Consider the following 15,495-nt stretch of genomic DNA (forward strand, 5'->3'; position numbering starts at 1 on the left):
TTCTCCTCCTCCTCTGGTGCTGGTGCTGATGTGAGTCCCTGTGAACATCTGGTCAGCCTCTCTGGTCTCCACAGCTTCCTCCAGCTTCACCACCAGGAGTCTCCTCCTCTGCACCTCGTCCTCAGCACCTGCTGATCTGACTGATGAGAGACTCTGTAGAGATTAGAATAGGGTATAGTTATACGCTATAGTTTTCAGCAGATTTTGATTGATTGCATAATTTATAAGAAGATTGCATAGGAAACATAGTTACACTTTCATGACAGTACAGTTCACTGGTACACAGTCAACTAACAGGATATCATACGTCCAAGAAAGCCATGGCTTGTTTAAATTAACTAATCTAGGTCTGTGGTCTGGGTCTGTTTAATACAAAAGGCAATCAGAGAGAGACATTGATGTCTAAATCTATCTATCTATCTATCTAGCTATCTATCTTAGAGTGACCAGATGTCCTAGCCTCGCAAGCCATCCCGAGCTACGTCATCACCAATGTGCTTCCTTTCTCGGTCTGGTACTCCTCCCATCGAGTCTCTTTATGAGAAATAGGGTTCTCAATTTCCAATCAAAAGGCTGCATTTCGAGCGAACCCGCCTCACACCGCTCCTGATTGGTCGAGCGGCTGCTACAGCTCTCGCATTTTGACAACAAACATGGCGGACCCCATGTCCGATGCGAGTTCACAAAACGCAAATAAAAGCTGCATTAAGCGAAGTTTTATCTGAAATCAACGGCATCTCATAACTTAAAAACGAACAACAGTTTGCACCTTTGGAATTTCTGTCTGGAAAAGACGTATTTGATGTTCTCCCCGACGATGTTTTGATGCGCTGATGACTACTGACTGGACCTGTCAGTCAAAGTGAGTAACTACGTCATTGCGTAATGCATTGTCTACGGAGGACTCCCAGAGAGTCTGGCTGTTGCGAGGCTACAGATGTCCCACTTTGGCTGGGATTGGGTTATCTCTAAAATACTAGGTTTTCAACATCCACTACGAAATTGTCCTGTTTTTGTCAGAATTTAAATAATAAGTTGTTTTCAGTGTTTGCAAAGACGTTTATTATGTTCTATTCATGCAAACATGCTCGCCTGTCCTATATCAGAAAACATTAACAAAGGCACTGCGTGACTGAATTCAACGCTGTGAGAGGCTGTTGTTGATCTATTTACTTGCATAATACCAACACAATCGCCCAAAACACTGGTATTGATTAGTGGACACAGAGGTCATTTGCAGATGATCTGGTGTTACTGTCTCCGACCAAAGAAGGATTACAGCAGCACCTTGACATCTTGCACAAATGCTCACAGATTTGGGCCCTGATCTAGCCAAGACAGAAATTATGATATTCCAAAAAAGACATAACCAAATAAACCAACAAATCTTTCTAAATAAAACCAACAATTATTTCTGCTGCACTAGAACACAAAAAAACTATACATACATTGGCCTAAACATCAGTAGCACATGCAGGAAACTTTCTATGCCATTAAAAGGAATGTCAAGCTAGACATCCCAATTAAAAATCTGGTTAAATATATTAGACTATATTAGACTATATTAGAACCCATCTCCCTCTATGGCTGTGAGATCTGGGGTCCCTTTGCCAAATGGGACTAACACTAAACCGAGACTCTGCATGCAGAACTATGCAAATCCATCCTCCGCATCAAACGGAAACAAACAATGCCTTGCAGAGCAGCATTAGAACGATACCCACTCATTATCAAAGTAAAAAAGCAAGCAGTTAAACTTTATAACCACCTAAAAGAAAACAACCCAGACACGCTTCGTAACATAACTTGAAAACTTACAGGGGTGCCCACTCAGTAAGCTGGCCCAGGAACTCTGTGCACAAACGCAAGCCCAACTACCAGACAGAAAACACTTTGGACCAAACCAGATTATAAGAAAACTACAAGAAATCTACCAACCGCAATGGCACATACCTCACTGCCCTTCTCATGGAACACCAGCTCCTGGCAGCGAACACCATGTTCCGGAAAAGAACAGGGAAGAGATGGACCTTCCAAGACCGAGCCTCGGGTATGCAACGTCAGTTGGACTATATCCTAGTGAGGCAAAAGTGGAGGAATTCCATCCTGAACGCTGAACCATACAGTACGTTCAGCTCTGTGGGCTCTGATCACCGCATGGTCTCCATGAGGGTGCGAATGAGCCTCAGGGTCCCCAAGCCAAGCCCCAAGATCCAGCATGACTGGAAGGCATTCACAACCGATCCTGGCCTTCAAACCAGGTACACAGAGGAGGTTAAGAAGCGCTTTCGGCAGCTGGATATGAGAGAGGAGCCTAGCAGCGAATATGGGAGATTCGTTGTTGCAAATGAGGAGGCAACCAGAGTGTGCGTGCCTGTGCTGAACAGAGACAGAACCTCCCTGCGGTCTAAACATCTGGAGATTGTAGCAGCACGGGGTAGGGTGGAGGAAGCGCGACTCAACTTTGAACGTGAACCAACTGTGGAGAGTCGTAGGTTACTGAATGAAGCCAAACAGTTTCTCTTCAACACCTACGACACCATCAAAGGGGAGGAACTGATGGAGAGTGTGCGAAGAGTGCAAGCAGCGCAAGGTGAAAAGCAGTACGGGGAGGCCTGGAGGGTAATAAACGAGATGACTGGTCGGAAGAGGGCTAAGGAGGGCCAGGTCGAGGGACACAGCCCTGAGGAGAGGGTAGCGACCTGGTTTGACAACTTCCAGAGCCTGCTGGGCACATCAGCAGAGGATGGAGAGGAGGAAAATATCCCGGCATTCCTCCAGGGCCTAAACATCGACGATGGTCCCTTCACAGCCAGTGAGCTCGCCAGGGCAAAATCCACAGTGAGAGAGGGAAAAAGTGCTGGGCCGGATGGCATACCCCCAGAGGTCTTGAAGAACTGTGACCTTGATGACCTCATCCTAGAGTTTTGCAACCTTGCTCTGCTGCACAACAAGCAGCCTGAATTATGGTCTCTGTCCAACATCATCCCGGTGCCTAAAGCTGGAGACCTCTCAATGCCAGACAACTACCGAGGCATCAGCCTGACATGTATCACTGCCAAGGTCTTCAACAGAATGATCCTGAACAGGATGCGGCACGCCATCGACCCTCACCTGATGGAGAACCAAAATGGTTTTCGTGAGGAGAGAACTACCGTAGCCCAGATATTGGCATTAAGGAGATTAATCGAGGAGGTGAAAAAGGATAACCTGACATCTGTTCTGTGCTTCATCGACTTCAAAAAGGCATTTGATTCGATCTACAGAGGCAAGATGGTGAAGATCCTTAAGGCCTACGATGTCCCTCCCAACATACTCCGGGCTATTGAGACCATGTACGCAGGAACAAGGGCCAGGGTGGTGACCCCAGATGGCAACAGTGAGGAGTTTGACATCTGAGCTGGTGTAATGCTAGCCTGGCGGGGCCCGACGTTATCTGTGTTCATTCCTTCCACAGTATAACGTCTGGCCTTTGGCCTATTGGCAGCTTGAAAAGTGGGCGGGAGTACTTGCCTTGACAGACAGACTCCTCTAACCAATCACCATCTCTCAGCCAGTCGGAAGAACGGCAAACAAACACGTCTTTTCGGCCGATAAACTCCACTAGCGCATCCTCCTCGTTGCTTTTTAATTGTTGTAATTGATTCCAACTCTGAAATAACTGCACTTATTGGTTGTTTTATGGTTAGAGCGTTAACTGTTACACTTTTTGCATCGCGAGGGCAGCCATTGTTGTTTTGAAAATGCTGCAGCCTGCAGCATGCATCTACGTCACCGTCTACACATGGACCAATCAGGGAAATCTTTTCACTTGTTGTCAGGAAGACTACGTTTGTTGTGCGGAAGCATAGTGCGGAAGCAGTCACTGATTGGCCCCGATCAGAGAATAATCGGTATACTCGCTGCCAATCAACGGAAGTCCAGACGTTATACTGTGGAAGGAATGAGTGAGTGAACGCAGATGACGTCGGGCCCCGCCAGGCTAGTGTAATGCAGGGAGACACCCTAGCCCCCTTCCTCTTCATCATTGTCCTAGACTACGCGCTCAGGAAAGCCATCGGTGGACGAGAGCAGGATCTTGGCTTCACACTAACACCAAGGAGGTCGAGACGACATCCCACAGTAGTCCTAACAGACCTGGACTATGCGGATGACATCAGCTTGCTCTCTGACAACATGAAACAAGCACAGGAACTCTTGAACAGAGTGGAGTTAGAGTGTGCCAAGGTTGGCCTTAGGCTAAATGCCAAGAAAACTGAGGTTATCACCTATAACTTACCAGAACACCCACCTCTGACAACAACAGGAGGCGCTGTGCTGAAGGAAGTCAAGGACTTCAAATACCTGGGCGCATGGGTCAACTCAACAGAGAAAGATCTTCAAGTGAGGAAGGCACTTGCATGGAGGGCCTTGAATGGCATGAACAGTGTATGGAACTCCAACCTCCCCCGCCAAATCAAACTCAGCTTCTTCTTTGCAACGGTGTAGTCTGTTCTCCTCTATGGCAGTGAATGCTGGACCCTGAAGCCGACCCTGCAGAAGTCTCTTGACGGGTGCTACACTAGAATGCTGCGTGCAGTACTTAACATCAGTAAGAGTGCACATGTTACCAACAAGAACCTGTATGAGGGAATACCAAGGGTGAGCGAGAAAATTGCTGCAAGAAGAATGAGACTAGCAGGACACTGCCAAAGACACCAGGAGCTTCCTGCCAGCAAACTGGTGCTGTGGGAACCAACACATGGGCACCGGTCACGAGGACGTCCCACAATCACATACGTGGATGTACTCAAGAAAGATGTAGGAGCGCAAAGTACCAACGAGCTGGCCAGATGTATGGAGAACCGGGATGACTGGAAGCGACGATGGAAGGCTCGTCTGAGGACGACCTAGAGAGACAAGAAATCTACCTGACTGCAAAGAGACAACACACAAAACCAAAGAAAATGGAATGCTATCTAGCACTAAAAAGATACATTGGCAGAATATCTGAGCATGGTAAGGGGCCCAAAACTTAGGATAGCCTTGACTAGGTACAGAGAGACTTAGCAAACACAGCCTTATTGCAATAGAGAAAGGCCGCCACAGACAGACCACGCTCCCAAGGGAAGACAGGCTATGCACCCACTGCACACACTATGTGGTAGAAACAGAGCTACACTTTCTAGCCACCTGCCCACTATACCAAGACATCAGACACACATACTTTCCACAGATTGCACACACCCAAATTGAGTTTGAAAACATGACCAACGTAAAAAAAAACACCCATATCTCTTGGGAGAAATACAACAATGTGAGAACACAGCAGCGAGATTTGTGAACTGTTGCGATAAAAGAAGGCTATAGAATGGAAGACAACCACCCTAAGTAAAGACTGCAAACCATTGAATGACATCCAGACATATGTTGCACATACAGTAGGCCTAGCTGCAAATTGCAACACTAGATTTTTTTTATAATTGGATGAATCTAGGGTTGCAATACCTCCCATAGGCAGCCAATGCACGAAAACGTTATTTTGCTGTCTGATTGTATTAAAGCTATACTGTGTAAGATGCTCAACTAGTGGTCAGTAGCCCTATAGCAAACCGCGGTCGCGTTCGCGTCTTTCGCCCGTTTTTCGTACCTTCACACCCCCGCGTCTGCCTCCACAACGCCGAGAGCTATCTTTAGAGGGGTCCCTGGTTCCTGTGCGTTCAGGCATTCCGGAGAAACGGACTACTTCACCCTGCCTGGTAGGCGAGATTACCTTTTGAGTAAAGAGACACACGGGCGACTACAAATATGGCGACCCCACTTCAAGATGCGCTGTGATTGGCCGGTAGTGTACCATGTGTGCATGATCGGCGATGTGATTGGGCAACGTATACACAACGTATACAGATGATGCAGATTACGTCATTTTGGCGCGAAATCCGGTCCACGGCCAGGATCATAGAAAACATATAAAGAGAAGGTTTCAGAAGCTGAAAATAACGGAGTGGGTGTTCTAAAACTTTAGCGATTTAACATTTAGGACAATTTTAAGATTTGTTTTATAAAAAAAGTTACATGGTACAACTTTAAACGACGTCAAACTCACCAATATTGCGGCTCTATGGAAAGCTTGGAATTTACTCTTGCTATGTGCAAAGTGTTTGTTGCTGAAAAATCCACTGTATAATTGTTATGATTTATTTTCTGTCAAGAAATCCGAGCAGACCTGGTTTATTTTCTAAGTGTTGAACTTCGGAAGCGCTTGTCTTCTATAACGCCATGTCCCGCTGCCTCCTGCATAATGTGACATTTAGAACCAGGTGGTCAAAGGACCGTTGAGGGATTTTCCACGAGCGCTTCCAAACTCTAGGACTTAGAAAAAATTATCACCTGAACCAAATTTCTTGGATAGAAAGTAACTCATAACATGTCTACTGTGGATTTTTCTGAAACAAACACTTTGCAGATAGAAAGAGTAAATTCCAAGCTTTACATAGAGCCACAATATTGGTGAGTTTGAAGTCGTTTAATACAATCAGATAGCAAAAAACTGTTTTGATGCATTGGCTGCCTATGGGAGGTATTGCAACCCTAGATTCATCCAATTATATAAAAAAATCTGGTGTTGCAATTTGCGGCTACCGTAGGCCTATAAATAGAGCTGCTACCTTTAAACACGTTTAGGCTTTTTTTTTTGTTTTTATGTACTATATAGTCGAGGACCCACATGGCCAAAAGCTCAAAGAAAAGAGGGGTACCTGTGATTTTCTGCCGTACTTTTTATTTCAGTTTTATCTATTAGGTTGGTCATTAAGGTCCACAGAATGAGAGGCCTGCTCTGCCGGAAACATCGCGAAAAAAAGTTATGCCCATTTGTATATTCACTGTCCCATTGACTCCACTAGAAATATTAAAAAAAGAAAAAAAGTCTGCTTTAATTAGCATGTGAGGGGTCAAATTAGGGATTCTTCGTGATTCTGAATCCATTGCAAGCATTTGTTTTGCATGAAAAACATTCCTTGGGCAAGATATCAACCCCCCAAAACAGTCAAAAGTGATGAGTCATCACTTTCTTTCCACTTTTCACAGTTTTGGGCTGCCGAAAAGTAACCCAAGCAATGTTTTTTATGCAAAACAAATGATTGCAATGGATTCAGACTCATGAAGAACCCCTAATTTGACCCCTCACATGCTAATTAAAGCAGATGTTTTTTATTTTTTTAATATTTCTAGTGGAGTCAATGGGACAGTGAATATACAAATGGCCATAACTTTTTTTCGCGATGTTTCCGGCAGAGCAGGCCTCTCATTCTGTGGACCTTAATGACCAAACTAATAGATAAAACAGAAATAAAAAGTACGGCAGAAAATCACAGGTCCCCTCCCATTTTGGGGACTGGGTCCCCGACTAATAGCAATCGTATTGAAGAAAAAAATAATGCTGCTATTTGTTCAAAAGGCTTCATACCCTATACTGTACACAACGACAAATTGTGACATAGGCTAGCTCTATTTACACAATGCTGTTGTACCCCCTCCAACTGTATAATGTTCCCCATTTTCAACTGTTTCTATTAGTTAGGTTTTAAAACTTGCTTGTTTTCTCATGCCAATAAAGCTAATTGAATTGATTAAACACACACACACACACACACACACACACACACACACACACACACACACAGTCACACACACACACACACACACACACACACACACACACACACACACACACACACACACACAACGATATAAAAGCCTTGCCTTTGTACCCTCTGTACACGGCGCGTCCAAACTCTCTGTGCCCAACTTTGTCTTGGTGATTATTCCATTCTTGTATTATCTCCCTTTAGTCTCGACCAGTAGTAACTAAACAATAAAACAATTAACCTACCTGATGATAGTGACGGAAAATGCCGAAGAAAACAGATCTGTAAATCAATAATCAATGTGTAGCATAGCAACAACACGCTTGTTTGTAGATCACCGCGGCCATGAGACACAAACAAAACAACGTTCCCACACGAACATATTAAGGGAGTGCTATGTGAAATGAGCAGAAATAAGCTGTATTCCAATCCGAAGGGTTTGCACTTTGAAGTGCGCATTTGAAGGGCTATGACGTCACTGGTCACAGATCTACAAGCTCACAATGCGTCGCAACGCAACGCATTGTGAGCTTGTAGATTGCTATTTGGCGCGGCCCAGTGACGTCATAGCCCTTCAAATGCGCACTTCAAAGTGCGAACCCTTCGGATTGGAATAGAGCTGCTAGCAGAAATAAGGCTTCCGGCGCCGATCTCTTCAGAATAAGAGTACCCCTAAAGCCATTGCAAAAACGTTGAAAACGGATAATTTTGTCATAATATGGACGTTACAAATATAGATTAAGTATCTAAACGAACAAACAAAATGCAAATTAGGTTTCTGGGTATAAAAGAAAGGTTTTAATAACATAAAAACATAATAAATGGATAAATGCTGTTCACTGGAGTGCATAGCCTTTACAAATTTGACTCTGGACAGCAGACGGCTCTTTGTGTCGCCACTTTGGAGACATGCACACGTGCGGGGAAACCTCCTCTATCACGCCACACTCTCCGCTAAGCGGGGGAGGCGTCCCCTCAATTTCTGCTGGCTTTCCAGTGCAGCCACCTGCTCAAAAAAGTCACATTTTCGGACATTTTCAGACTCTAGTTGGCGCTGGAGAGCATACGGCTCTTTGTGTCGCCACTTTGGAGACATGCACGCGTGCGGGGAAACCTCCTCTATCACGCCACACTCTCCGCTAAGCGGGGGAGGCGTCCCCTCAATTTCTGCTGGCTTTCCAGTGCAGCCACCTGCTCAAAAAAGTCACATTTTCAGACTCTAGTTGGCACTGGAGAGCAGACGGCTCTTTGTGTCGCCACTTTGGAGACATGCACGCGTGCGGGGAAACCTCCTCTATCACGCCACACTCTCCGCTAAGCGGGGGAGGCGTCCCCTCAATTTCTGCTGGCTTTCCAGTGCAGCCACCTGCTCAAAAAAGTCACATTTTCGGACATTTTCAGACTCTAGTTGGCGCTGGAGAGCAGACGGCTCTTTGTGTCGCCACTTTGGAGACATGCACGCGTGCGGGGAAACCTCCTCTATCACGCCACACTCTCCGCTAAGCGGGGGAGGCGTCCCCTCAATTTCTGCTGGCTTTCCAGTGCAGCCACCTGCTCAAAAAAGTCGCATTTTCGGACATTTTCAGACTCTAGTTGGCGCTGGAGAGCAGACGGCTCTTTGTGTCGCCACTTTGGAGACATGCACGCGTGCGGGGAAACCTCCTCTATCACGCCACACTCTCCGCTAAGCGGGGGAGGCGTCCCCTCAATTTCTGCTGGCTTTCCAGTGCAGCCACCTGCTCAAAAAAGTCACATTTTCGGACATTTTCAGACTCTAGTTGGCGCTGGAGAGCAGACGGCTCTTTGTGTCGCCACTTTGGAGACATGCACGCGTGCGGGGAAACCTCCTCTATCACGCCACACTCTCCGCTAAGCGGGGGAGGCGTCCCCTCAATTTCTGCTGGCTTTCCAGTGCAGCCACCTGCTCAAAAAAGTTTTTAATTTAATAAAATATCCCCTAAACCCACTACAACGGTTTTGATTGATTGATTGAAGGCTTTATTAGAAGTTTGCATAGGAAAATGTACAGATTCATGACGGTACAGTTCACTGGTGCAAGGTCTACTAAAAGGAGATCCATGAAAAGACTAAGCTTATTTCAACAGGAAACCATTTAAGTATCTCAGACAAATAGAACACAGTACTATGCAGTAGATATGTAAAGAAAAGGGGGGAAAAAAAGAAAAGAAAAACAGTAAATCTAAATAAACAGTAAGTATATACAAGGAATATACAGTAAATCTAAACAAACAGTCAGTATATGGGTGGGTGACGTGACGTAACGTTTTCGCTGTCCTCGGTGTCAAACATGTATAAATAAAAAATATATTTGTCAAAAACCTTCTGAATATTGTGCAGGACATTAAGCTTTATGTGAACTTACTCAAGATTAAAACATTTCATTCCTCATTTCTTCAGAATCTTCAACCAAACATGGCAAAACTCATATGGTGTGACTGTCCTGACCTTGTTTCTCAAAGTGGGAACTTGAATAAAACTAAGAAAAAGAATTGCTAAAAATCATTTGAAAATGAATTTAGGCTAAAAAAAATGTCTATTTTGAGCCTATATCTTTTCAAAGTCAAAGCATAATGTTTTCAGTCATTTCTGATCAAAAACATTTTGTCCCCCAACCCAAAATCATTTGGTGTGACACTAGTTTGGAAAAATTAAACAGGCAATTATTTGGACACCTATTGGCTAGAGAGGTCCTTCTTCTGTAAGGCTATTCAGCACTCCCAGCACAACTGCAAGACAGGTGTCTGAGGTGAGTTATGATTTTAACATTTTCATGAAATGCCATCTTGTTGAAACGTTGACAAACTCACCATTCTGGATGTCTTTTGGTGTGACACCTTTTCTTTAAAAAAAGCTTAAGTTATTTGAAGTTTTGGTCATATTTCCATGTAGATCTAGGCTGCTTTGTTATAGCTAGCATGCTGTTAGCATGCTAATGTGTACATAGTAGCCTCAAGGTAAACCTAAATGGAGAAAACAGTAATATGGTGTGACACTTAATCATATGGTGTGACATGTCTGCTTGTCACACCATATGACTTGACTGTCACACCATATGATTTATACTGTATTTAACTACAGATATAACAAACAAATAACAAAGTTCCATGTTTATTTTGTACATTTAAACATTTGTTTTAAACATTTTTACATAAAATGTAATTTAGCTTCATTCAGTGATACTTCAAATTCATCAGACAGAGCAGAAACCCCTTCACAGAAACCTTAACATATTGTTTCAATCTAAACAATATTTTCTCTTTGTCTTAAACTATACATTCCATTTTCTTTTGTCAGCTGGAAAATGACAAGTGCTGAGAGAACGAGAAAGTACAGGGAGAAACTAAACAATGACCCAGCAAGGAGAGAGGAGCCAAAGGGGCGAGACTGCATTTTCTACGAAGAGCAGGAGGTTGTCTGTGGCATAGCAGAACCGCAACAAGGCAGCCGGTTTGCTACCCTCACCAAATACGACTGGCTGATGTACAATACAGTCTAAATGTATAATCTAATCTGATCTAATACTTTTGTACTTTCACTCACTGGACTGGACAGTGGACAGTGTTAAGGTAGGACCCGAGACAAAACTAGCGAAAATAGCTGATCTACAAGCTCTCAACACGTTGTGCTGCGAGAGCTTGTAGATCAGCTATTTTCGGAGTTGCGCAACCCAGCACTCTTTAGCTAGTGGAGATGTGGTGTAATGTCATGATTCCTAATTACATTTGTTCAACACAAAATGCTGTGTTCAAGTTCAGGAGACTTCGGAAAAAAGCAATTTACCTGAATGCTGAGTTCTGTTTCCACTAATTGGTGTTAATAAAATGTTGCCTTCAATGCCTTGGCTCCAAGTGTGGCTATGCGCCTTATTGTCCCTTTAGGATCCTTCTGCCGTGGGCTGGCAGAAGACTTAGGTGTGCGTAGCATTCCTGTGCACATCCTCATCATCCATCTACTACTACAATTCTTTCTTATCCCATGTTAAAGCCCTACAATAATATCCTGTTCAGAAATATTAAGGCCATGTTATCCTGGGTAATTGTTTAATCAATCAGTAAAGTTCAGTACTCACTAATAGGTAGGTTAAAACACAGTTTGCTTTGACACATGAAGATATGATCATACGGTGTGACACTAAATCATTTGGTGTGACATTCCAAATAGTGAGAAATCATACCTTTATTAATGATTAAACCAAAAAAATGTTTATGGATTACATAGAGAATATTATCAGGAAGAGTCACAAATATTTGTGTAATTTTAGAGAAAGTTTTGACAGAATACATTTAAAATATGTTGTAAGATCATGAACATGGGCCTCACACAGAGTGTCGATTATGAAAAAAAATATACAGATATAATTAATTTTCAAAAAACTATAGTGGATCACTGGTTAGTTATGATAAAGGACTTTGATAAAGTGAGTAACTTAAGAAAGATGTACTCCATTTTCATTTTATGAACAATTATTTTCATGTCACACCATATGACGATTTTAGGCACAAGTACAACAAACTGCTGAATAAAGTCTGATTCCAATAAAATATCTAAAAACAAAATGTATTTCCATAAGGTTGAGAGTGAGTAGAACAAAAGTAAATAACTTTTATGCCTGCAATTTAAAGTTTTTTTAAAAACACATTTTTTGGGGCGTCACGTCACTGACCCTAATACAAGGAATATACAAGTATACAAGTATATACAAGGAAGGGGCAGGGAGGGTAGGGTTGGGCTAGGTTTTTTACCAGTTGCGAACGGCTGCTGCCTGTAAGTGGTTTTTCAGGGCATTTTTAATGTTGGACTTAGCAGCAGCGACGGGTGAGGTTCTATATGGGGCTATTTGGACTGTAACTTAACTTCTGTAATTATAACTGCTAGTTGACAAAGTAGACTTCTATCAATGTACAAAGCACAAACTAGTGTTTCTGTGTGAAAACGTTTGCATTGCAACTTTAAGTGGTCATTTTAAGACACTTAGTAGAACACTGTAGGTTGTGTGTAATTGTTTGGTTAGCATCTGGTTAGCTACCATGCTAGCGCAGCCAGCCAAGTAGTAACGGCTGCAGCCTGCGGGAAGGCGTCTGCGAGTCTGCAGACCTGGCGTCTGCGAGTCTGCAGACCTGTTTGCAGACCCAGCACTGCAGACCCAGGTCAACCTCTCTACTGCTCCCAGTGGCAGCCAGGCGGAGCCGCTCGATTGTCCACGACATTGCAAGCGGCGCGAAGGCCAGCGGACCTTGGTCCTGCTCTTCGCCCCCGAGCGCCGCAGGCGCGAGTGGCCGCGAAGAGCGGGCCAGGGCCGCGCGGCCGGCGGAGCGCCGCGCGAGTTACGAAGCCGTGGTGAATGCAATCGTTCTATTTATGCCCAGGCCGTAAGGCCTGGGCAAGCCCACGATAAACATCAGCATTGATGGCTGAATGGATAGCGTCGCCGACTTGAGTGCCAGAGATCACTAGATCGAATCTCACCGTCGCCCCACGACGCCCTGTCTAAGTCACTAAGTAGTATGGGGTCTGCAGGTCTGCAGACCCGGGTCTGCAGACGCGGGTCTGCAGGGTGCGGTGCAGACTTCCCGCAGGCTGCAGCGGTTAGCTTCTCCAGCCAGCCGGCACATTAACGTCACAAGCTGGTGACACACACACACACACACACACACACACACGATGTCTGCGTTGTTAGCTGCAACCTAGCACCCAGCTGAGCTAGTTAGCTAAACATCCATCTTTTGTATTTCGGGTGTATTTCTGTCACTTGAACTACGTTTTGTGTGTGTCCTGCAGGTGACACACAGTGACACAGACGACCGCAAACATGTCTAGTTCCTCGGAGGAACAGGTGAGACAGAAAAAGCAATAGCATTTTCATTTTGTGAGCTAACCTAGTCTGTGCTAGCAGCTAGCATCATCATGTTGTGAGCTAACCCAGTCTGTGTGACATACTGTGCAACAAGTGCTATCCCCTGTCTCTCCGTGCATTGCTGCTTCTCAAAGTGGGGTCTGGGGGTCCCCAGAAATGCCATTAAATGGGGGTCCCCAACGTGTTTAACTGGGGGGGGTCTTTGAAATCAGCTAAATTAGGACTGGGACTAACTGATTAATTTCGATTAATTAATTACCAAATAATAACACGGTTAAAATTAGATTTAGTGTTTATGTAAAAATTAAGAATAGAGAACATTTATAAGCATAAAGGTGGACTGTGTTTAATATATTACTTATATTTGATGTTATAGTCAGTAAATCAATATGCCTGTTGAATTTATGAGTTCAGCTTTTCTTTTTTTCTTTTTTTTCCTCCCATGCATGCAAACATTTTGTTACTTGGAGATTCTGGCCAGTATTTGCCATTGTTCCAATAATATTAATAAATATGCATTTGCAAAAGCAAGCACCTGTCTATTACCTATTCTGTCTCTTTTGTTTAAGGTAGATTTAGAACGCATAAAAAGATTCATTTGTGATTAATCATGATTAAATGGACAATCGAATAGTCCTGTTGAGGAGAGGAAATGTGCTGCAGCATTCTGTAATTGTAATATGGCAATTGTTTTCTTTGGCAGACCTTCCAGAAGAGTGTTACAACCTGTATTATAATGCCTAACACGTTTAAAATAAACACAAATTGACTGATATGATATATCGAGATGTGATCAAGACGGATTTCTATCTTGATTGGCAGTTTTGCAGGATTGGTCCGTTTTGAACTTAATGCCTCAAGTCATGAATGCAGCCTTTTCACATTGGCCTATTATAGCGCCACCGGGAGGCCACGATAATCTACCTGACCTGGCGGGAGACCTGTGCTCGGAAGAGGCACTGCAGTGTGCTGCAGGACACATCAAGACTGCACTGCCCTCTGTCCCTGTTCCTTCCTTTAATCTATAAGGATTTTGGGCAAACTTTACACTTGATTCTATTACCTTAGTAAAACCTTTCATAGGGATTGATTGATTGAAAGCTTTATTAGAAGTTTGCATAGGAAAAGGTACAGTTTCATGACGGTACAGTTCACTGGTACAAGGTCTACTAAAAGGAGATCCATGAAAAGACTACACTTATTTCCACAGGAAACCATTTAAGTATCTCATATCACATTGAATGACAGACAAATAAAACACAGTACTATGCAGTAGATATGTAAATAAAATAAAATGAGAGAACAAAAAAAAAGAAAACAGTAAGTCTAAACAAACAGTAAGTATATACAAAGAAGGGGCAGGGGAGGGGAGGGTTGGGCTAGGTTAGTTTTTTTACCAGTTGCGAACGGCTGCTGCCTGTAAGTGGTTTTTCAGGGCAATTTTAAAGGATGCTAGTGATCCACACTCCTTTATGGCCTTCGGTATGGTTTTCCACATTTTGGTGGTATAGCAGAAAAAGGAGTTTGACCCTTTGTTGGTTTTGACTCTGGGTTGAAAGTGATCTGTGGCGCTGCCTCTGGTGTTGTAATTATGGACATCCTTAATGTTTATAAAGTATTTTGACAGGTACTTGGGTATCATAGTGGTGTAGTGTATATTGTACACCAGGCCCATTGCAAGTTGCTGTACTCTGTCATCTACTCTGAGCCACCTCACTCTAAACTGGTGAGTAGCGGTGAGGTGAGTCTGATAGGGAAGGTTAAGCAGGACCCTAATTATGTTTATTTTGGGCTACCAAAATATTTGGGATACCAAATACTAACCAAATACTAAATAACAATACTAAAGGCCACAGGCCCAAACAAGGAGAGATAAACGATGTTGATCAAGATAACAATTCTACATTCTCTAGTTGTGTAGGGGTCTTGTAAATTAAGTATTGCAGATGTTTAACCATTATTTTACTCTTTGAGAGCGTAAAGTGAAACCAA

This window comes from Nannobrachium achirus (assembly GCF_963921795.1).
Source record: "Nannobrachium achirus genome assembly, chromosome: 15".
Taxonomy (NCBI): domain Eukaryota; kingdom Metazoa; phylum Chordata; class Actinopteri; order Myctophiformes; family Myctophidae; genus Nannobrachium; species Nannobrachium achirus.